Source organism: Micropterus dolomieu, linkage group LG20, assembly GCF_021292245.1.
Source record: "Micropterus dolomieu isolate WLL.071019.BEF.003 ecotype Adirondacks linkage group LG20, ASM2129224v1, whole genome shotgun sequence".
In the NCBI taxonomy this organism is placed as follows: domain Eukaryota; kingdom Metazoa; phylum Chordata; class Actinopteri; order Centrarchiformes; family Centrarchidae; genus Micropterus; species Micropterus dolomieu.
The window spans coordinates 16,670,857-16,695,406 of NC_060169.1; the positions used below are offsets into that span (position 1 = coordinate 16,670,857).

At 38.7% G+C, this 24,550-nt stretch overlaps 1 protein-coding gene across 2 annotated transcripts in view; it reads right to left on the bottom strand.

The window, feature by feature from the left end:
* apba2b (amyloid beta (A4) precursor protein-binding, family A, member 2b) overlaps nucleotides 1–24,550 on the bottom strand; it is a 73,331-nt gene that overhangs the window by 47,380 nt on the left and 1,401 nt on the right. The window contains exon 2 of one of the 2 annotated variants that reach the window (XM_046032516.1): nucleotides 7,057–7,107. The exons of the other annotated variant lie outside the window; for it this stretch is intronic. The gene's annotated coding sequence lies outside the window, so the exon portion shown is untranslated. The remainder of the gene's footprint in view (nucleotides 1–7,056; nucleotides 7,108–24,550) is intronic. 2 annotated transcript variants of the gene reach the window in all.

Consider the following 24,550-nt stretch of genomic DNA (forward strand, 5'->3'; position numbering starts at 1 on the left):
ACTGTCTTCTTCCGAACGCCTACCCTGCTTACTCTGAAATGGCACCTGACTGAATAGCCCTAGAGCCAAATACCACCCCAGCCACGCCCGTTAACGACAGCTCTCTTCTCATTGATCAATGCACTTGGTATAGTTGCTAGGATTGTGTTTAGTGGCCAGGAAAATAGGCCCCAAGGATAAGTTAATTTCGTTGGCTAGAGCAACCTATAAGAACCTTAAAGATGTTAAACACACTTTACCTAATGAATTACTACCTTAGTGAAGAAATAAGTTCAATGTCTACTACTTGTACTTTAAATGCAGTGATTATATATTTTATTGCAAAATTAAGCAAGGGCAAGGGCACTTAAACTGATTAAAACTTGAGTAAACTGATAAAATCTCTAAAATTCAAAACCTGATTGTGATAGCTGAGCTTGAGTATTTTTTGATGTCTTCTTTTTGGAGAGAAAGGGACGGGAAGGAGCTGTCCCGGCCGGTGAAATCCTTCCTCCGCTGCTGGGCTGATGACCCTGGTGGAAACTTGAGGCTTTGTCCAAAGCCCTCAAATTGTCTTCAAAAGTCTTCAGTCTTCATTGCATCATGAGTGAGAGAAAATCTTCAGAGTCCGATGATTCTTCAGTTGGTTTGGTCGTTGTGGTTACCCTCTGTGGCTCGATCTCTTGAAGTCCCCTGAAGAATCTCTGAAGTGTTCTCTAGTTGTTTGCTGTTCAAATCCCCATCTCTTGTCTTGGGCTCTTGGTCCGGTGCGGTGATGGTCTTGCTCCGAGTCCGATGCCTCTTGAGATCTGCCGAGGAATAACCCCAATCTCTCTCTGACTCCTCTTTATATATCCTACTCCGTAGCTGAGTTTCTTTGTCAAATCAGCCACCACCCTCTTTCTGTCTACGTGACTACTGTCACATAGCTTGTTCATCCTTAAATTCAGTTGGGCCAGAGATGTCCTTATTTGGCCATTTCATTTCACCTTGCTGACCCTTCTCTCCCAATGACTCATAGTCATGATGTCTTCACCCAAACTTAGTGACCTTTTGCACAGTTATTTAACCTGTACCCTAATTCTCCTTACTTTAACCATATTATGTATTTTACAATCGGAAGATCAATTCAATTTATTAATCTTCAATATCAATGAGATATCCTGATCATATCATGTTTAATACCAAATCTCTTTCTTTTAATCATTATTCAATATATTGCTTATATCATTGTTAAGCTCTGTGTTTTGCAGATGGAAGGATGTTGCACTTCCCTTTTCTCACTCACTGTTGTTACTAAAGGGAGAAAGGCTCCAGTTTTCTTCTTTGCGACCTGATAGCAAGAGCGTTGGGATCTCAACTTATTTGACAGCAGGCATCCAAGAGTATACCTGATCTCTTTCTTTTCTATCACAGTGTAAATCCCCAATGAGTCAAAAGATAACAAACTGGATAACAAATCAAGATCAAGTAAGCAGTTAAGAAGACTTTCATTTGAATATATGATTACTTATCAAGACTCACATTCAGATCAAATATGATGATGATTAGTATTTGGGATTGTATTGTGAATATAAGTCAAACTAAAACAAAAGAAAGGGAACAAAATAAAATTGAGCTGAGGTTGTATTAATGTTGATAGAAGATTATTTTTATTTTAGATTAGTCTGCCATTTATTTTATCTGATTAATTCTTTAATATCTATAAAATGTCTGAAAATAGTGAAAATAGTGATAAATTGTAAATTGTAGATTGTGTAGAATTGTAGTGTAAAATGTAGAAGTCTTCAAATGTCTTGTTTTGTCTAACATAGAGTCCAAAACCTAAAGAAATTCAGTTTAAGTTCACCTAAAACAGAAAAAAGTAGAAAATCCTCACAAATGAAAAACTGGAACCAAAAATTGTTTCGCACTTTTGGTTGAAAAGTGAACTAAATGATCGATTATCAAAATAGCTGCTGATCACCTAATTGATCAATCGACTAATTGTTGCAGCTCTGGGTGCAAATAACCTGTACTTTGACTATTGATTAATCTGTCAGTTACATTTAGCTTAATGTAATAATTGTTAAAATAAATATATTGTCAAATATACCAAATATATCACTGGTAGGCAGTGATATACACCATATGGGTTTAGTAATATCCAGAGGGAGGGCATGGTCTGCCATTTTTGTTGTTTCAAAGAATATTTTGTAATTCATACTGACATCCAACTCTTGCCATCTACATACAACATTTCCAGCAATTAAATTTTTATGTAGAACAGAACAGCAGTCTGTCTAGTCTTGTTCTCCTTATGTATAAGGAATGCACAGGATTTTAGGAGTGAAAAAGAGAGGAAAGGCTACATTGAGAACTGCAGGTGTGATAAATGTTTGGTGGGAAAGAAAAAGGAGTCAGAGCTGAAATAAATGCTGTAGCAATGCTGCACATGCCAGAAAACGGAATTTTGTTGTATGTGCAAATTAATATAGACCAATATTACACAATTAAAACAATTAATGAATCGTACGTTTCACTGAAGTTACTGGTCTACAGTGATAGTTGTATTGTAATGTATTGTAAAAAATGTATATAATAAATAAAAACATTAAATCAGCAAATGCATAAACCAAAGCGGACTGAAATATAAAACTACTGGCAAATAAATATAAGCAGGATCTTCAATAAAAATAGGGCAGAAAATATAAAACAACTTATGTAATAGTAGACTGCAGACTATACAGATTAAAGAAACAGAGATCCCAGAAAAAACCCAGAAATCTGCAGTACCACACAACATTAAGGAAAACCACTAAGTGACTTCAGGGGATAAAAATTTAGAAAGTTTAACAGTTACGAAGCCTAAATGCACAAAAACGCACCGACCATTTGCCTGCAGATTCTGATGGCTTCTTGGCTGTAGCAATGAGGCATTAATGCTTTCGTGCTCTCAAGTTTATGAAATAGATGAGACAATATGCAGCAAAAGCTCATGAGTAATTAAACTAAGTGCAAACCAAAACTGTTGACACTTAGTACGGTTGGAGATAATATTCTTTCATCTACTTTGCATCTCTCATTATGCCCTGGAGCCCTCTTTTGTTGCTCTTCCTATGGTTTCTACCATGTTTTCCTGTTAAAGCAGCCTTGTTTTGCTTAAATGTATAAGAGAGCACAACGTTTTTTCCTTATTGGTACCGAGGGTCCTAAGACAGAGGGTGATTTATGTTGTACAGACAGCAAATCCCTGTCTATATACACAAAACTGACTTGAGTCGAAAGGACATTTTATTGACGTGACACAAAAATTGCCGTGTACTATGACTGCAGTAAAGATATAGTTTTATCCTAAATGTTATCTAAAAAAAAGCAAGCGCGTTTTGACTTTCAGCGTAAGTGTAGGATTATGTTTTCACTGATGATGTTTATGTTCCACCAGTATGTAGAAATGGCTCATTCAGAAAACTGTCATGTGTATTTATCTGATGAAAGGTCAGATCTGAGGAGAAATAAATCAATGCCAAAGATGACAGCTTGTAGATACATTGCCTCAGTCATTTCGCTGTTACGTGCTGAGTACTAATTTCACTGTCCCTTGGGATGTGCCAGGGATCATAAGAGACAGCAAGGACAGAGAAGGGTCTGACAGAGCTCAGCAGGCCTGGCTGGCTAACCAAACAGGCCCAACAGCAGCACTGATCCCACGACGAGAAAAATCTGGATTATTGCATCTCTCATTTGAATCCCCTTACATCATATCACTCTGTATCTGGTCTCTCTACTCGCTCTAAAACTAAACCATGGACCTTTCCCCCATTTAGTCCCTGTAGTATTAACAGGCAGTGTAGTGGCCTTGTGAATAAAAAGCCTGGAGGTTCACCTACTGAGGTTTCTCTGAGCTTGACACTGAACCATCAGAGGTCCTGATTCAGTATTCTGTATTTGACCCTGCAGTCTGACCTTCTCTTACTGACCTACAGAAGTGAATGAAGTGGTGACATTATAATCGCACCATTATAAGGACTTGTAAGCATATAATTGCATTGCTGAAGTAATTTGATCGTTCACTGATGTAGTTTGTCTCTAGTTAATGTCTGTTCTGACATTGGAAGGGAGCAGATTATTATTCCTTTGTTAGCTAATATCTGAAAACGAACTCTGCTTTGTTAATACATTAGATCCAACCTCACTGCCACTGTCCACATTAATGTACATTTTATGGTTTTATCTTGGCAAATACTGCACCCCGTCCTTGTTGAAGATACCAAATAGTCATATTTTATTGACTTTCTTTTGTTTAGTTTTAATGTCTTATTAAATCTTATTCTTTGTATGTTTTTAGCTTGATGTCTATATTCCATGTCTGGTGCTCTGTCTTTATTTGTATTTTTTTTTATTGTGGTTACTTAGTGACCCCTGCTCTTGAAAGGCCCTATATAAACATACTTACTTCAATTCATATTTTCCCCTCATAGGTTTTACGTTTTCACAGAAAGTCTTCGGTTCGGGTTGAAATGATGAGGTTTGACTTGGTACATTAGGTAACCCTTCTTATGTTTCAACGTGTTATTTTATGCTCTTTGTATTACTGCAAAAATAATCCACTTCCTCCATTTATTACCGATTGTTGATTAGATATATCTAGATTGGTGAATTCTCTATAAATTAGTTTAACTCATGCTTTTGAAACGTGTTTATTTTTAGGATAACATACATTTTTATTAAGCTACAACTCAAACCATTTTGTAGGAAATACTAGAACTTAAACCACACAGTTTATTGTATTACAATACATTCTTTTTCTAGTGTGATTTTTACAATGATTTGGGCAACCTATTCTCATTGGAAATGCATGATGGCAACCAGACATTTCTAGAAAATTGGTAATTCAGCAGCAATTTAAAAGTAATTTTAAATTAAATAAGAAGCCATTTGTGAAAACACTTTTTTGTGTCAATGTTCCCACATCAGGGCAGCCAAATTTGGCAAAAGGTTAATAAGCAGAACAGTTTTCATGCTCTGTTATGACGCAGACACGGGCCCACATACATACAGTGCATATACACAAAATACTGAGTGTGGATTCTTTGAAGTTTCCAGATAATTGCAATCCCTAAGAAGAGCAGAAGAAAGAAGAAGAGAGGGAAAGTACAGATGATTCCTCGCACAGTTAACAGCATATGTGATGACAGATGTGGCCGACTTCATAGCATGGCATCGAATTCCACCATGACTTAGAGGTTAGTTATCAGTACATTCAGTGTGGTATCGCAGAACCAGTGTACACATTAATGGCGCCGCTCTTGCTTTTGATGATTTATAAATAAATTACAGGAATGCCAGATTCTTTGTCCTTCCCTTCATCTTCAAAGGATTTCACCAGAATAAGTGAAGCATAGGAGCTGGCAGACTGAGCACACACCACTGCACTGGATGACTCAAATTCCAAATGCAGCCATCCCCAAAACTTAACCTAACAGCCATGGATTTCCCATATCAGTGGCATGCAGATGGATGGAGACCTATTTTAAGGCTGATTACGGACCTACTCAAGTGTGAGTGTGGTTGTGAGGCTGGTGTCAGTGATCTGGTTCTGGAGTCACAGCTCCTTTCAGACCACGTCACGGCTCATAGTCAAAAACCCAGAACAAACAGCCCTGCCCTATCTCTCTTTAATCCCTTTACAGAAAGGGATGGGGTCAAAATCAAAAGTAAACATGAAATAAGCACACAAGTGGAAGGGATGGAGGGAGCCGGGTTGATGATGGTTGATATTCAAGTGACTCCAATAACAAAAGCTGTGATACACTGTCAAGTGTCAGGATGATACAGGGCTCTATTAATTTATCTCTCTCTGTATCGGGGTGGATGAATATTCTAGCAGAATATTAATAAATGATGAGGGGCGGCAGTGTTGAGAGGCTCACAACACTTTGGATTGCTCAACTGTTGTTTTTGCATCCTTTTCCTCCCACCCCTCTACAATATGTCTTCAGTTGGATGCTCCCATGATGCTCTCCCTCCTCCATCAGCACACAAGCTGCCTGCTTCCTCTCCATCTCCTCTCTCTCTATTTTGTTCCTGACGTCTCACCCTGTACTTGTGCCTACGAAGAGCTGGGTGACGTGGACATAGACCTATCACAAAATTTTGACTAAAAACGTACACATCAATAATGTGGCTGTACTTTTTTATTATTTGCACAGATCATTTGAACTATCATTAGTAATATTGTATGATATCTAATCAGGCCCATTCTGCTTAGCTAGAACAGCCACTAAATTCAATAGCCACACAAAAAATACATACATAGTACGCAGCTGCAACTATGTAATATAAAATATTACTTAGCTGTTATGAAAGTTTTTTTTGTAGCTAACTGTTTTTCAATCAGCCATTGCAAAACATTAAAAATGTACCAGCTACGGATATCAATTAATGGGTTTTGTCTCTGATGCGTAAAAACACGCGTGTGAGTTGTCTTGTCTGGAACCGCGTTTTTTTCTTGCTTAACATGGACTGGTATAAGCTCACAAGCTAATCAGCATTAATATAACGGTAGAGGACTTCTGTTTTTTCAGTGCTCCACCATACAGTTGGATATACTTAAGATGCAAGCTTTAATGCAGCCTTAAACACTACGAAAAGTCACCTTGTCACCTTACTTAAAAAAAAAAAAAAACTCAACACAACAAAATCGCTCAACCATCTCCATCCATACTGTTTTAGATCCTTTTAGTCCTTATTGCCTCTGCTTGGCTTCTCCCTTCTCTGTTTGTTTAGGAGGGCATCACTCAGTGGAGAGCCAGGCAAGTTAAGGAGCTCCCTAGGGCCCAGAGGTTGCAATGTCTGTCAATTCAAGTCCCACCCCAAGAGTGTGCTGATACACAGAAACACACAACACAGAAACACACAACTTCAAACAGTGGTCACTCTATCATTATTCGTGTGCACATTTGCCAAGTCTAAACTGTCTCCACAATTTGGGATAACTTGACAACTTTTCATGCGACACTCTAAGAATTCCTCCCACACACTTCAGTATACTATTACATTGTAATGAGCTGCCAAGGCACAGTAAAGCTGACTTACTGGTGTCTGTAGGTAGGCAGAGCAGCCCTACTATTTGCTCCAGGCGATGACCTAAAACACAAAAGGAGAGAATGCGTCAAACTGAGCATCAAACTGAAAACCCACAAGAAAGACACGCTGTTCAGCATGAAGATTGAGCTTTAAGCTCTTTCTCCTGTCTGGATGTGCAGAAAGTAAGAGGGGCTGATGATGAAAAACGCAATTGTAGGGTCATAGTGGTAAGAGGACACAAAAAAAGGCACTTTCGAATTGGCTTCAACTAAAAAAATAAAGTGACACTGTGGGCAGCTGCCATTCGACTCTGAAATAAGGTACCAAATTTATTACACAAGTTTTTCAATTGCATCATGCTGGGGATAAAAGTAGGTTGTCTAAATCCTGTACAAACGTTCCTGACACAGATCCACACTGACACTCATTTCTGCACAGAAATCATATTATTATTATAATACAAATAAATAAAGGAATGTTAAGCGAAGTGAAATGATGTTGAAATTTAAAGTAGGATTGGCTATGGTAATTCTTAATGTCTAGTAATAGTTTAGAAAGAAGATATCATTGCAATATTTGAACATTATGTACTGAATATATACACAGTAATTTGTAATTATAAGGTCAAACATACAAAACAAATAAAAACAAACAAATTAACCTAATCCAAACAACAGTAACCAATACCAAAACAGCAAACTTCTGTTTTTTTCATATTCATGTCATTATTATTTTCAAGTAACAGGAACTTTTCTACATGACTGTAGACTGGCTGGTCAGTAACAAGATTTCAGGGCAGCAGTTACAGCAAACCCAGTCGCTCAGCAACATTAGCTCAGCTGTACTCTCCCAAACAGGGCTTCACCATCTGCCACTAAGGCAAGGCCACATGTCACAACTCACCCTCACAGTCCCCTTGTGACAGCCTCAAGTTGCTGTCCCCACTCAGCAGTTCAGTTAACCAGGAAACACACCAGTAGCCTTACACCTTTTATGTGGCGGTCTGATCATCTACAACAACCAGCGAGGGTTTTGGTGAGTGAAGTGATCGGGTCAGATGGGGTTAAAAAACTAGGCAAGTATAAGATGTTGTGAAGACAGCAACAGTGGCAGCTTTGTGCCAAATAACAGAATAGTTAATTTGCCATAATTCCTAAATGACAGAAAATCATACCAAGACATTTCCACTTGGCTAGTGTGCAATAATTCCTGAACAGCTGTTCTTAAAAAAAAAAAGGACTGAATACAATGTGTATGCTGTTGGGCGGTCAGCAGAGCTGTATTGGTTTGTCTGGCCAAATGTTGGAGAGGGGGAATCAAAAGAAGAGCAAAATGGTTTTAAATGCAAGTGATCAACACTTGCTGACTCAGTTCCCAGAGGAATCTGAAGTTTGGTAGATAGGAGATAAGACAACCAACGCCTGAGCATAGTATAAAGATAAAAGCAGCTATAGAATGGAACAGAGCAATTTTTAAGTGGCCGCTTCATCAGCCATTTGTTCTCAAAAACTAAAAACACATTCAATTAATTTTCAATGGCAACACACACACACACACACACATTTGTATTGTACTTGCGAGGACACTGCTTTGACTTTCCACAACTCCGTGAAGTCTTACACCAACTTAAACCATGACTACATGCTTGACTCCAACACTTACCCTAAACTTATTCTAAGCATAACTCTAACCTTAAAACACTTAAGTCTTAGTCCTTAAATTAACAAATAGTTATTGTGGGGACCAAATTTTTGTTTTCAGATGGTGTGAACAGATTTCTGTCCCCACAAGGTGAAAAATACATAACACAGAGTGTACTTGCATACAGCCCTGAGGCTTGTATTGGTCCCACAGGACCAACTCACACTGCAGCACACTGCAGCTGTAGCCTACAGTGTTTCAGACAAAACACTCAGCAGATCACATTTACGACCAACCCAAAGGAAAAAAACATTTATAAAAAGGAGATACTCAAGTCAGCTGCAATCTAGCGATCTTGGGCTCTTGTGTAGCCTCATTCCCAGCTGCACTATGTTATCTTAGCACGCACGGCACATTTGTTTCACAGTTTCTGTATTAGCTTAAATCCAGATACATAAATCACATTTTTTCATTAGTAACTGCTAGTACTGTGCCTTTGTTTCTGCTTTCTTTCATTTCCATGCCAATGCCATAGATCATTCCTGACTAATCCCAGTATTGGCTGTAAGCATTCAACCCATAAAATAGACAGGCGAGCCAGAGTGCACATGAGCATGTGACTGAATACAAATAGATATTTTACAGAGAAAACTGAGCAATTTGTGGGTCCATGGACAGATTATGAGACACCCCCAGTACCTATTTCAGCCTCATGACACATTACAAAAATGAAAATTATCCCACACAAGAACTCTTAAAAGATGATGATAATAGGTTTAATAATAGCACAATTATCTGCAATTAAAAAGGGCATCATTTGTTTTTGCAAAGGCCCAAATCAAAAAGTAGTTACAAACCATGTAAAAAAATGTAATTTGTCCTTAGCACTAAAAAGTACTACCTACAACACCATGTAGGTTATCAAACATACCAAATATTCTAAAAACTATCCAACAGGGTCAAACTAACAAAAAAAAGTATTAGTTTAAATGACGACACAGTTCTAGTACTTTTGATTTCTGCCAACAGCGTCCCATATTGCCCATTGCGCAAGCAATGCAGGACAGATGATTAGGAATGATGCTGAGTGTAAATGTGCATCTAGTTTAGTGTCCTCTCATATTTATTGCTGCATGAGCATCAAAACTGAAAATCCACACTCTGTGTATCAGCAGTAAAAAAAAGTAAAGAAGTAAAAAAAAAAACTTCTGCTGCTTCTCCCGACTGCATACTTCCATTTAGTGTTTCTCTGCTGTCAGCGGAAAAAATAATCAGACTGAACGAATCAGAAAAACGACAGACCCTCCGTCTGTTGCTGACATTGATTGTTCATGCTGTGGCAGAGAAGTTGTGAATATGTCCACATTTGAGTTTGTGAGTGTAATTTTACATAGTATCTAAATACATGAACAGCCTGAGTTTCAGTTTGACACTTCGCTCCTTCTCTCTGTGAGTGTGATATGGAAACTTGAAACCTGCAGGTCACACACAGACACACACAGACACACACGGACATACACGGACACACACGGACACACACGGACACACACGGACACACACGGACACACACGGACACACACGGACACACACGGACACAGACACGGACACAGACACAGACACACACTGATAATGGACTTTTCAGTGAAGTAGGAGACATCTTGTGTTGAACACATTTGCATATAGATCATGGATTTTTGAATAACAGAGAGTAATTTTGAAAACCGATATTTTATCAGACAAAAAATCTTATTCAAAGCAGATTTTTACTTTTGCTAAGAAAGTTATGTTTTGGGGGCCGGTCGGCTGGATTATGGAAAAACTGCTGGCCCAATTTTCATGAAACTTGGTGGAAGGGTGTAGCATGGGCCAAGAACCAAGCGGCAACCGCCGGGGCTGAAAAATGAAGCCAACTTGAAAGTGCCAAATACAGTTCAGTAAATGGCCACTTGAGCGAGTCAATCCCCACAAACCTCCATGTTAAAATGCCCAACTTTGCAGCAGAAATGAACATATTTATATCGTGGTACAAAAACAGTTTTGGTCTCTATAGCTATTTCCCCCCTTCATGACAACACAAGCAAAGAGGCCTGACTTTGCTCAAGTTTGGATTAGCCAGAGCGGACAGCAGAGCAGAGAAGCCACAGTGGACACACTGAACCAGGTGAAGTGAAGACAACATTTCAATCCTACAACTCCAGTAAAAAATCTGAAACAGCAGAAAACACATATTTCCACCTGCTTTGTCCGCATGTGTTGTTGTTGTTACAACCACATTGCACAGTTTTTCTGTATTTGATAAGAAGCTGCCATTTTCATGATTTTATTTCAGTCAAAGCAATTGATATTTGTACATATACATGTTAATGTATGTTATATTATGTGTGTGTTATAATATTTGCATCTTAGAAGCACTTAATAGATGCAGTGCTGAGATTTTGAGTCTTCAGGTACTTCCATATTTCATACCGTATTTCTAATAGTTTTGGAAATATATCCAGATAGTGGTTGCACTTGCAGATTTGCATTTCATAGAAGACTGGACTATTGGCCTTGGTGGAGGTCTGCGCTTCCTGAGTGCCTTTCTAGTGTTTATATGTTGTAATGTTTTACAACATGTAAGACAGTCTCAGGGGGAAATTTGATGTGATACGATGATGAATTCACATCTTAAAATGTTTTTTTTTTTTAATGAACCTGATACAGAGAAGGCATGTTAATGAGAATAGTCCGCAGACCTCAATACTATACATACGTGTGTGCACAATGGTCAAATACAGAAGCTGAAAGATGCACAACCCACTTCTATGAACAGTTCCAGCAGGAAATCTATCCACATTGATTCCCATCCTCCCTCCCTCCTCTGCCATGACAGGCAAAGGCTTACAGTACCCTGTTCCCTTTAAAACCTTGCATAAGCTGTTCCCTGGCATTTTACACCCCGTCAACATTTTACAAGGTTGCACCCTGGCATGTTGTCATGACCTCCTCTCGCAGAGCAATAACTAAGCTCTCTTTTCTGACCGAAGGCACCTAAAGATGGAACAGATGAAATGAGAGGGCTCTAAGGCACAGAAGAGATAAACAAGCCACTGGCTACAAGCAGGCCAATGTGGATGTCCTGACCTGCAGCTTTACTCTCTGCTGTTTAGCAGTCAGTGTTCAGAGGAAACACATCAAACATACGCATAATTCCAGTGATCCTACTCAAGCTTTATCAAAGAAGATGGTGCATAATATTTTCCATAACATCAAGGCAGGGTAATGATAACGTAGTACGTAGAAATCATGTTGTTATTTTGAAATTCATTATCTATTCAGTTCAAACCCACCTCTATTAATGCTCTCATTATAATTCTCCAGCTAGCCTCAACTCCCCCGAATCTGAGAGGTCAGCACTGACGGCTCAACTTTCAGCATGTAGGACCAAATCAACAGAATGTTTTTGAGCTTATTGCTGAGGCGTGGAACCTCACTTCTGACCTTTGAAATGCCTCCTGAACCGAAATCAGAAGTTACGAGAAAGTCTTTGATGCAGTGCTTCGCTAATTAGTTTAGTGCAGTGTACAAAATGCTCAGTGTTGTCTCTTTATGTGTCTAGGGACACAGAAAATGCATACTTTTGTTTGGTTGTTAAACGTAACATTAAGAGATGTAATTAGTAAAGTATTCATAAAACGTTCCCTAAATTACAAAAACATTATAACATCAACATCTATGTCGCTTTTAAGCTCCTCAAAATGTAACTTATTTAGTGTGAATTAAGTGTGTTTATGTTGCGAAGGACAACAAAACAGGTGGCATTTGGTATGCTCTGCTATTTAGAGTAAGCTCTAAAAGACCACATCCCTGATATAAAACGTAAATACCAGGTTGACCGCACAACCACAATAAAACAGAAGATTGACTGACTTTCCTTCACTTCCGCCTTCTCACTGATGTAAGCATTATTCAGCACTGTTTTGACCCTGTGTGGGTGTGTCACCTCTATAAGGGAGTGTATCTTTTAAGTCTGCAGTGCTGCATTTAAGATGCGACACCACCATATTTATTGTCTACTGACTTTATATTCATCATTAGCTGTTTATCTCTCAGAAAACTGAAAGCCATTTGTAAAAGCTCACAGTTCTCCAATATACCGCTCTGGATGTCTTTCCTGTTATTGAGCACATTAGCATGCACAAAGGACAACAGATAACAGCCAGGATTATATCAGCGACTGACGTCTTATTAGGAGTTTGCATTTTGCTATATATTATTGGGTATTGATATTTGTGTGTAAAGAAATAAATGCAACATTTAAAATAAACTCTTCAGTATTAAACAACAACAAACCAAATGTATCCCTCCGTACCCACAAGTCAGCAAATCCCAGGTATTTCATCAGGGTTTCAAAGCACTGATCCACTGTGCACATTGAATGTTTACATGTCCAACATACTCAAGTGTCCAGTATTTACTGGATTTTGACAAGACAATCATTAAAACAATTACCACAGCCACCTAGACACAAACTTTGCAAAAATTGCAGTGCATCCTGGGAAAACATCATATATGAAAATAACTCATTAACAACAACATAGCAACAACAACAAAATAAAATAATTTCGTGTTTCCCATCAATTAATTAAATAAGTTAAGGATGGAATAGATGAACACTTTTTGACAGTATACTGTAAACTTAGTATTTTCGTAGTTTTAATTTCACCCTCAGATACTATACTATCAGATGCTATTATATATTTTGTAGACATAATACCCTACAAATATGCTGATGTACTGTCATTAGGGCTGGGCAATAAAACAATAATAAAAATTATCTCAATATAATTTTCCTCAATAACAATATAACAAATGTTCAATATATCGTCAATAAATCTTTCTACTAACATATTTATTTTGTTGAGGAAAAGAGACTGAAAAAAGATTTACTAATCATATTTGTTAAAAAAAGATTTCATCATAATTGTTTTGAATGTTCTACCTCAGATTTGTTTGCCATGTTCTGATCATAAAGAAAAGTTTAACCACATAATTAACCAACCAACCAAATCATGATTTGACATTTATCGTGATAATTATCGATATTGAATGATATGAAATGTTTTTATTGTGAAAACATTTTTGGCCATTTCACCCAGTCCTACTTGTAATCATCTACATTTGACCTTGTATCCATAGACCAGCAAACACCAGAATGGGCACACAAATACTAGAGAGGGCTCATCCTTATTAGCTGCTTGTTGATGGTGCTAATGTGGTTCATTATTATTAGGGCTGGACACGTTAACGCGTCATTATCGCGATAACGCATTAATTAATTAACACTGAAAATTATTTTATCGCATGTTAACGCAGTTTTTATTATTATTATTTTGAAAGTCCGTTGCTCACTGGCTCTGAATACACATACAGTCAACAATGGGTCACAGGAGGAGTGAGATGTAGATCAGCCTGCAAATCACCCACCCAAACAAGCAGTGGAGGGAGGCTTCGGCAGACTACGCTGGATGCCGCGTGTGGGAGAAGTAGATAAACAAAAGCAAGACAAGCGATCAAATGCCATAGCGAAGTGGACACACTGCACGCTGTATTGGGGAAGATGTCGGTCTAAGGAACATTCTTAAAATCACAACGTAGTGGCTTGGCCTCATGAGGTTGCTCTTTGCTCCGGTGATCAGAAAGGGAGACAGCGCTTCGCGAGTAAATGGCAGGCACTCTATGGATAGTAAGCATGGCAACGGCTTCTGTGCACTACACAGCTCTAGCCTATTTAACTTAAGTTAAAATTATAGGCTACATAATTTTACATAATAGGCCGTCATCTAGTTTTGCGGCTCTGCCATGCGAATTCCCTCCTGTTGATGACCTATTTAGTAAACAGTAATAGATTCTGGAAACTCAGTGAGGATCAGTCTCTCTTCCAATGATTTGTGCTCCGCGTCGCGTACAAAAAGTTCAATTCAACTTCGGTAGCGAGCATGCATGTGCGTGAGGGGACCACTTCACGTCACTCTAACAGGGACACTTCCTACTGAACATAGACTGTTTATGCTGCTCCCTGATAAAAGAAAAATGTTTCTGCTGACACCTTTTCAAAAAAAAACAATACAAGAATACAGATTTATTTAACCTGTTGCTCAGAAGGTGCCTGTTATGATATTATGATCATGATGTGGCTCTGGTAACTTGTTTTAACAAGCTAGATAAAAGGTAATGCCCTGGCAGTGTCTAATAACTTTGGTTTTATGTTTAATTTGATTACATTAGTGTTTAAGTTGAGATTTACGAAAAATATTTCATTGCTAGTGTGTAAAGGGAATACTGCTGGTAAACCTTATTTGTTTAAAGTGTTTGCAAACTACGTGCTATTGCACTTTTGTGTATATAGCAGTACATTTAAAATAAAAGTGTGCCTACTTAACAACACCACAGACAAAGAGGAAGGTTTGGGTCAGATATAAAGGCACCTGCTGAGTCTGGTCTTTGATGTGTTACTGTGGTTCTGTGGTACCTTTTTTATCTCAACCTTCACCAGCACACAACAGCAAAGCAGCATGGATGAATGTCCACACATCAGTCTCCGCCTGACTGGCTGTCTCCTCAGACGACCTTACCACCCCTCCTCCAGTCAGAAGGTTACTGCTAATGCATTTGCATCAAATGAAAAGTGATTGCCATTGCTCTTAAAACAAATTAAAAAACAAGTGCAACTTGCAACAACCACCTGTAGCATTCAGGTGGATTAATTCAATGTGTTTGCAACTTTCAAAACTATTTAAATGAAACTAAGCTTGACTGGAACACAATCAAAAACAATCAGAGAATCATCATCTCTAAGGATCAAGTATTCTGAAAATACCTCTAACCAATATCTGCCACAATTGTTTAAGTGAAAAGTATAGAACTACTACTAACACTACTTATTTTTTTCTCTTTCTCTCTCTCTCTTCCATTTGTTCTTGCAACTTTTATTTTTTTTTATCTGCGTGGTCCCCTCTTCTGCAGTTCCTTCCTGAACATTCTCACACTGTAGATAAAACAGCCATCTACTTGTTCTCCATCAGCTTTATCACAGAGATGATGAACAATCATCTGTGCTGTCACTCAACAAACATGTCTGGCTATAGAAATAACAGCCCAGAGGCTGGTACTCCAAAGTGATTCAAGATTCAGCCCAATCCACATTCGTCATGCTTGAATAGCAACAGCATGCTGCATTTCGTATGGAAATACATGTACCTCTGTATCTATAGACATGGTTTATTTGAATAGCAGCAACCTCTCACTGGTGAGAAAAGAAATTTACCAGATGTGAATTTGTCTGCACAGCCCAACAATGACAGCAGCAGGTGAGGCTCTCTGCATATCTAAATGCTAATATCATGCTGTTCATCAAACAAATGCGGCAGCTAATGAGCTGGCTTGGTGAATACATCTTAAGCCTAAGTAATGACATAAGTGACAGCATACCAGGAGGGAGAGGAGTCATCTCATGACTCATAAAGCAGCAGGAGGGTTAGAAAAATGGGTATACCAAGGCCACTCACTACCTCACTACACACACTAACACACTAGAAAAACCCCCCTCACACTAACACACACACACACACACACACACACACACACACAAACACACACTCAAACTAACAAAGCCAACTGTTAGCCAAAGTTAGTTCTTCTGCCTACATCTTCCTCTTTAGTCTGCATAAATCTCATAATCTTACAAAATTCTGGAGGAAATGTTATGAATAAGAAAACCTTATTTAGGATGAGTACCAAAACCCTGTATTAAAAGGGCAACAAGGCTAAAGACTGTAGTATTTATTATCACACTGCAGCCTGTGCCCTGCTCTCTGTGTTGTCTCCACAAACACACACACTGGCCAAATAGGCCGCAGCGGAGAGACAATTAAGTGAACCAGCAAATTGTTACAATCAAGCTAAAAGAAAAGATGACTGTTTGTAGTCTAACTGTTTAGCTTTGGTTGCCATGGACCTTAAAATTTGGCAACATCTTGTAAAATCAGGCACTAGCTAAGACTGTAAATTGCAAATGAAACAGTAAAGATCAAGAGTAAGGGCGTAACTAGAAGGACTGTCCTGACTGCTCAGTCTGTCCTGACAGATTAATTTGCAATTATGAGGAAGTATGTGAGATCAGAAATGGCTGTTCGGTATGCATGTGTATGTGCATACACATGTGCTTCAACAACAGCTAGCACACCTCCTGTGGCTTGTACTTGCAGTACTGGCATGTCTTCACTGCGTCCATGAGCAATCTATTTCGGTTGATACACTCTGGCTTGGTGCCCTGCACTGCTGCTTGCAGCTATATTTATAGTCTCAATTTTTCATATTCCTGCACCTTGTTTTGTAACACAAGATTCATACATCAATATTAGGGTTGTGTCCGATTTTGGATCAATACTGATAAAAATACTTAAAATACGATAAACTCTGAAGCAAAATTAGCTTAGTTTACTTGTCATGAAGAGTGAAAAGTGGACGGTGGCAAACTTAATCAACACTTCATATCTGTTGCTGTTCATCTTTCAAAATGGAGCTATAGGTTGTGAACATAATGAATTAATAAGCCTGTCAGTTAAAACTGTCTTACTGTTTTCTCAGCCAACACAATGGCATTATATCTCAACTAAAACTTTGAGTTATTTATAAATTTAGTCACCTACGAAATGTTCAAAGCTGAACAGAGTCAGAAAGAGGATTAGAAAGGATTCTGATTTGATAAAATGCTTTCAAACCACAATCAATAGGCATTTCAATTCCACTTACTCGAATTTAGCCCTGTCTTATTTGATGAATAAAGTAAGGGGCCCTTCAACTTCAAGGAAATAGGAAGCTACTATAGAGCAGAGAAGAGTTAATACAAATGTGGTGAAAATTGCAGGTACATTTATCAGATGTTTCACTTTTACTGAACTAGATCACAGATGACAGAACTGTGAAGGGAAAGCAGACATTCAGACAGATCTAGTTAACGAATAAGGCTGTTTCAATGCTTCTCTCTCTCTCTCTCTCTCTCACACACTCACACACACTCTGGGTGTCACCTCAGAGCGATTCTTTAGTGCCACCCATGATTAATGCAGCCATGAATGGGTTTCTCTTTCACCAAGCACTGTGGGAGAAGGGTTTCTTTCGTTCTTTTTTTCTCTCTCTTTCTTTCTTTCTCAGCCATTTTCCTTCCCTCCCAATGTGACCTGATTTAGTCACAGAGTGTGAAACTGATTTGGACTCATTTACATGCTAATGCCATAAAGAAAGGTGAAATGATGTGTACGCATCACCTCATTGATTCTAGAGGACACCACCGCACTTGGCAAAATGATCTGCAGCTTAAACTACATAATTCACAGACTTATTATTTATATAATTAACTACGGAGCACGGTCTTCTTCGTGGCTAACCATGAAGTACCGTTCCACATTTCCACATTTACGTGCAAAAAAAGAGAAAAACAGTATGGTGGCATTGGTTTATGGTAGGAGTAAAATGGGGGTTGCAAAGTAGAGGGTAACAGGTTGAAGATCTGTGTTGCTTGATCTATGTGGGGACTTTGAGTTTAATGAGATTTCTGGTTCTCAAACAGGATGTGATGTTGTTTTCTTCAGCATGAGCTTTATGCCAAGATGTATATTAAATGGAGCAGTGTTTTCAAATCTTCCAAATGTCTAAGTCACAAATCTTAATATTACAAAAATTTGCTAATCAGGATGAGTTGCAAAATGTAAGATTTCTGTTATGAGAAATAATTTCCGATTTAATATGAAGCAACAGCTTGGAAGGAATCAATTTATCTACATTGCAAAGGCATGGTTCTGATTTCAAAGAAATGATTACATTAATTTGGTCTAAATCATCAAAAAAGACAGCATGTGTAATCTAAGACAACAAATGAGTGAAGTTTGAGATAGTTTTGCATCCTATTCCTGTCACCAGCAGCAGTCAAAAAGAAGAGCACCTGTTATTAAGATCAGTGAAAGTTTGATTATGTAACTGCATGTGTGGATGCAATGGGTTAAAAGAAAAAAGAAATTTAATACACAACCTCTGTGTTTTGAGGACCTTAGGCTAGGGACAATGTGTCCTTGGCCTTCACTTTTGAGTGTCATTTTGAACACTCAGAAAAGTGTAAACCACACATCCTGCTGGCCTGCAACATCACTCAAAACATCTTCATGCCTCAACTAGTCACTTCTCTGATATTGATTACCTGAAGGTACAGGTCATTGATGTGTTGAAGAATGTCAAGGGAGTAAACACAAGTCTTTAATGCATTCTGGAGACTGTTTTCTCAAACCCTAACGGATTTTACAGCAGGTCCAGAAGAGCAGGACGGAGACCTGCTATTGACAATGGGAGGGGAAAATGGAAAGAAAAACAACATTTCATGGTGAAGACAGCTGATGCATGCTGCAGAAGTTAGAGTAGCTTGCTGCTTCAACACTGGCACCTGGGTGATTTTCTTTCTCTATTCCTTTGTCTTTGAATAGAAACTACATAAAAAGCATGCCCGGTTCTACAAGGGTGCAAAAGCATGCATTGCATCGAATGTTGAATAGTTAAAAACATAATAAATAACAATGATAGTAATGTAATAAAAACAATTTAATGAAACTGTAGTAAACGGTAAATAAACATGTGTGCATTAGTCAAGTGTGCCCTACATCGTGCACTAAATCATAAAGCAATCTGTTGCTGAAAAAGTATGACACGCTGTATTCACTTACTACTGTCTACAGCTCTGTCCAGGTTAGTGGGGATGCTGAGAATCTCAAAACCATCATGAAAAAAACATAGTAATGTTGTCACAGTTTTGTTGTTAAATGATATTATAAACGAGCGGTAAATCACATGTTTCATGTACCCTAAGGTGCCTTCTTTGTGCTGGGTTTTTCCTCAGGGTTGTCAGCTAGTAAATAAGCCCACTGACAGCAATGTTATTGTTAATATTTTAGCACAATGTTTAGTGTCTGTGACCCTAGTCACGTTTTCTTTGTAAATACAGTGAGTGATACAGCTCAAGTTGCTACAGTTTAGGCTTGCGAAGCCAAGGTTTTAATCTTATCCTAACTTAACTTTGGCCAAGAAAAAGCAATGGCTGAGTTCTTAGTTAACTTGATATCCCTAGCCCGCCCTGTGGCTACTAGTGCACCCCCACTAATTACAGATGCACCTTAAGTCAAATTGTTCTGGAACCGGGGTTTGGTTAAAAGTGACTTAGCACGCTATCTCTACATCGGCTGACCCCTCACAGAGCTCCCTACGTTCTTGTCCCCTCAGAGAAAAAAAAACATCAATCCGTTCAAACAACCGTTCAATGAGTGATGGCTCACATTTTAAGAACTGTCACAAACAATGAAACAAGAAATGTCGAAACAGTGCCCCTCAACCATGGCTGACACAGACTGTGACCTGGATCTCTGCATGTTTTTCTTTACCTGTCATAGTCCTGAGTCAAAAGTCAACACTTCAACAGGAATACGGCTCGGCCTCTCAAAGACCAATCAAGCCCTTTCAGGTCGATAGTATCCAACAGATGAAAGCTGTAGGAGATAGCTTTGTCTCCAAATCAAAGTAGTCTAGTGAGGGTTTAAAAAAAACCAAGCATGACAGAGGCAGAAACACAGATCACACTTTAAAGGAAAAGCAGAAATCGAATGAGACAGTGCTGTCAAAACAACTTGAGTAACACTGATACGACTGTCATATTCATGTGTGTCATACTAGAAAAATGTCAAGAGCTGGACAACAACGGCTGACCCGTCCATGCTGTCTTTAGAGAGAACTGACTGTAAATGTTATACAGCCTGGCATTTTGCTATATTATAGCAAATGATATCCTTGATCAGACATTGCTTTTTGTCACAACTTTAAAAAGCAAAATCTATATCAAATCGTTCAAGCTTCCACAAATATGAATCCATCCAGTATCACATTCATGTTCTGTGCCATGATCATTCGATTCAAATTTGAATACAGAAGGTCAACTTTGTAGATGAATGTCAACTTGAATATGTAATGTGGCTATTTCTTCATCCTCTGAAATGTGATGATGAGTCAGTTATCTTCGCAACCCTGACTGGGTTTTGATGCTACAATCAAGCCCACATGTTAACCACAAAAAAACATTTTCTCTTGTGATGAACAGTAAATTGTGATTAGTCTATAAACCCGAGGAAAAAGGGAAAAACCAAACAGCTGCTGGCAAGCTGGAAACCAGATTAAAGTCCTTACTGTGCATACAGAACAGCCAGGAAAAGCTGTGAAGTGGAAGATGATGAACTGAAGTACATGGGCTCTGTAGATATATTCAGTTACAGCATTTTTCAAATTACCTTATGAAACACAACCAGTAGGGATAGAAACGTTCAGCACATTTTCAGTCAGTGTATGTAGAAGTGAAATGCTTCTGTCAGCCCTAAATTCGTTCTCGCTATTGACCACTCTAGCTGACCATAAAGTTTTATTCTAAATTTAGCTTTATATGGCTGCAAAAGTCAGCTGTGATTGGCTCCAGCCTCCCCATCCCCCCGGCGACCCTGCATAAGCGGGATAAGTGGGTATGGACAATGGATGGATGGAGGGGTAGATGGCTACAAAACAAAACTGCACAGCACTCAAGATTGTTTTTCATCTGCACCTGGATCCAGATCTGAATCAACAAAGGAATGTCGATCACCCCTGATCGACATTCCTGTATGTGAATGCAAGGGTTTTGTCTAAAAAGGAATTGTACAAAAATGAAAGTGAGCCACGCAGTTAAAATGAATATATGAAAACTCATATGTGTTTTTGATTTTGAAGCACTGGTTTGTGAAGCTGAGCTGTAGAGAGACTGACTGTAGTGATGACGTCATGTGGAGATAAATCCTCCACAGACGGTAAATAATGGAACAGCTCATGGAACAATACGACAGCAGCCATGGTGATCTTACTGGTGATTCACAAGCTCATGAATGCACACTACATACACAACAATTCTGACGTAATATATCACCTAACTTACGTGATATATGAGTCTACGGGCACATAAGAAAAAGTGTAACACGATGTCATCATCAATTTTACTCTTGTCTTATGCTCTGATTTGCACATGACGTACACATGTTGACTATGTTTGTAGATACAGAGTCCAAAGTCCAAAATACTGCTGAAACAATTAGTCAGAGAATGAAGAGTAACACCAATTTTGATCATCAAAATAATCATTTAGAAACGTATCAGGGGGAAAATGCCAAACATTTGCTGGTTTCAGCATCTGAGGAATTGCTACTATTTTCTCTCTCTATCGTTGTAATCACATTTCGAATAACAGAGGGTTTGGGGGGGATGACCCCCCTAATTAAGGCTTGGACCCCCCCGAAAAGGCAAAAGCAACAGTTCAGGGGGTCTTTCTTACCTGTCACTGTAAATATTACAATTTATTTCCCATACTCATGCCTTATATTCAAGAATCTTGAAATACAATTTCTGACACCCCTAAAATGGACCATTCCATTTCCTAACCTAGACATTAATTGAACGTCTCGTTTGTCCCTTTTTACATACAGTCAATGGTCTGTCCACATCACTCGCAGCACAGCTGCTCCAGTTCAGTGCCTCACCAGCTAATGGAGATGCAGCAGGTTAATGTCAGTAGCCTAGTTAGCTCTAGCTTCTTTAATACACTTAACTTTCCTACCTTTGGTGTTAGCTAACTGATAGCCCAGCCTGTCATTTCATTACCACTAGCTATATCATTTCATATTTTGTGTAATTGTTAGCCAACACTGGTGCTTAGGAATGAGTTATTGTGCATACACATTTAGGAAGTATTTTGTGAGTCTTCCTACAATAGACATTATTTTTATTTTCACCCTGGAATTCAGGAGTTTTACTTGGCTGTTGTTAAAATGTTAAAATCCAGGTTTGTTTTTTCAAATGTATTCAGTTTTATTTATATAGCGCCAATTAATAACAAAAGGCATCTCATTGCACAGAGACCCAAAAATTCCCAATTCCCCTACAGTGTATGACAACTGCAGTATTGAACACAGATTACATTTCATTCACAGTCAACATGAGCAAGAGGAAAGGAGATATTGCTAAAAAAGTTGAAACTTAAAACTTGAAATGATAAAAATTAGGAATAAGAGATGATAATGCAGACTGTATTTTATGATAGTGTCTTTGGTTCCGGACTTTCTAGCAGTTTTGCTGTAGAATAGTGACCTCTGACTAAAAAAGTTGTCATGTGGTGTGGGACACACATGAACTGGTGTAATGAATTTGATTTATCATCATCTACAGGCCGCACACATTAGATAAATAAGCAAGGATATTGTAAGGATTGTAGTTTGCGCTGTATTGGGTTTTCTTTTTGACCTGGAAAAAAAAATGACCCCCCCTCGGTTTCACTGTATAAGTCACACCCTGGTTGTAATTGAAAATCTTTATTGGGTTTAAGTGTTCAACAGATTAAACAAGCATTTTAACAATAGCTCATCAGGCTATAGACTATTTAGTGATATTTGAATAAGGTAAAGAAAACAATCAACATTTTAATCAGTGAGAAAAAAAGAATCAGATGCAGCCCTGCAGTAGTCCAAATGTAAACTCTGCTTTAGGGTGGACGCCTTTAGGGCATTCAGTCTTTTTCTGTCAAGTAGTCGGTTCCTTTGTTTGAATGGAATTTGCTCGAAGTAAACAGGTAAAAATATAGGTAGGTATATTCACATACACTTCCAGCGGATTAACCCGCAACAAGCTCTAAAAGGTATAAATTATACCTAGCCCCACTCATCTGTAATTCCTCAGCGCGTCTCTGTTTGCAAGTTAACACACAACAACAGAGTGGTTCACAGCTTGTCCTCTACATGCTAAATCCTGTGTTGAATGGAAATGTGCTCGCTCTAATTGCTCACACTAAGCTTTTCTGCAGCAACACAGTTGTCTGTAACAACATTGCAGCACCGCTTATCTTACAAATGCCTCATCATGAATCATCGGTTCGATTGCCTTCTTGCCTTTCTAACAATTTTATGCATCATGAAAGTCAACACCCACCCTTTAACCCTATCGATAGGTTTGATTATCTTAGAATATCTCCGCCCACACCAATGTTAAGAAGAAAGTAGAGAGTGTAAATGAAATCCATAGATTACAGAGCAAAGCTTTTAAGAAGATGATATACATGACGTTACATAATGGATAACTGATTTCCCTGTGGCACAGCTTTCCACGATGCTAAGGCAGATTTGTTTCTGTTGAAGGAATATTTTAGCCAAACTATAGTAACAAGTGTGTTTAGATCAACTGTCTTGATAGGCTATTGATTTAATCACATATTTCCAAATAGTTATGATTATTATTATTATCTTTCAGGGCTGAAGGCTGTTGCCCTATTCTGTTTCATCCCTCAGAGTCCAATTTAGTATCCTCCGGCTGCAGCATGAATAAGATCCCAGCAGGCTGCAGGGGAGGGTGTTTGTCCTTGCAGTGTAGGTGCTATACAGAAAACTATCTTGGGCTATACAGAGATGGTGAGACAAAGCAGGAGAGTGAAAAAGACATGCACAAGGGGACAGTGCAGAAAAAGTGACGACAGACCTAGAGGAAAAGGTGGGAAGAGAGGGATCAAAATGAAAAACTCCCCACTGTCAACCTAGCAGCAAGTCAACATGCTGGGTGCCTCCTCCAAAGCCTTATATGTTTCTATCATGGCTCTCCAGGGGCCCCTCACTTTCTCTAATAGCTGTGCATTACTCTCCTCTACCTGCCCTCATCCTCTATTGCAGTGTGGATGACTACATCCTCAGCTGCGACACAGCCATTGTTCTCCTTCTCTGCCTGTCTGTTC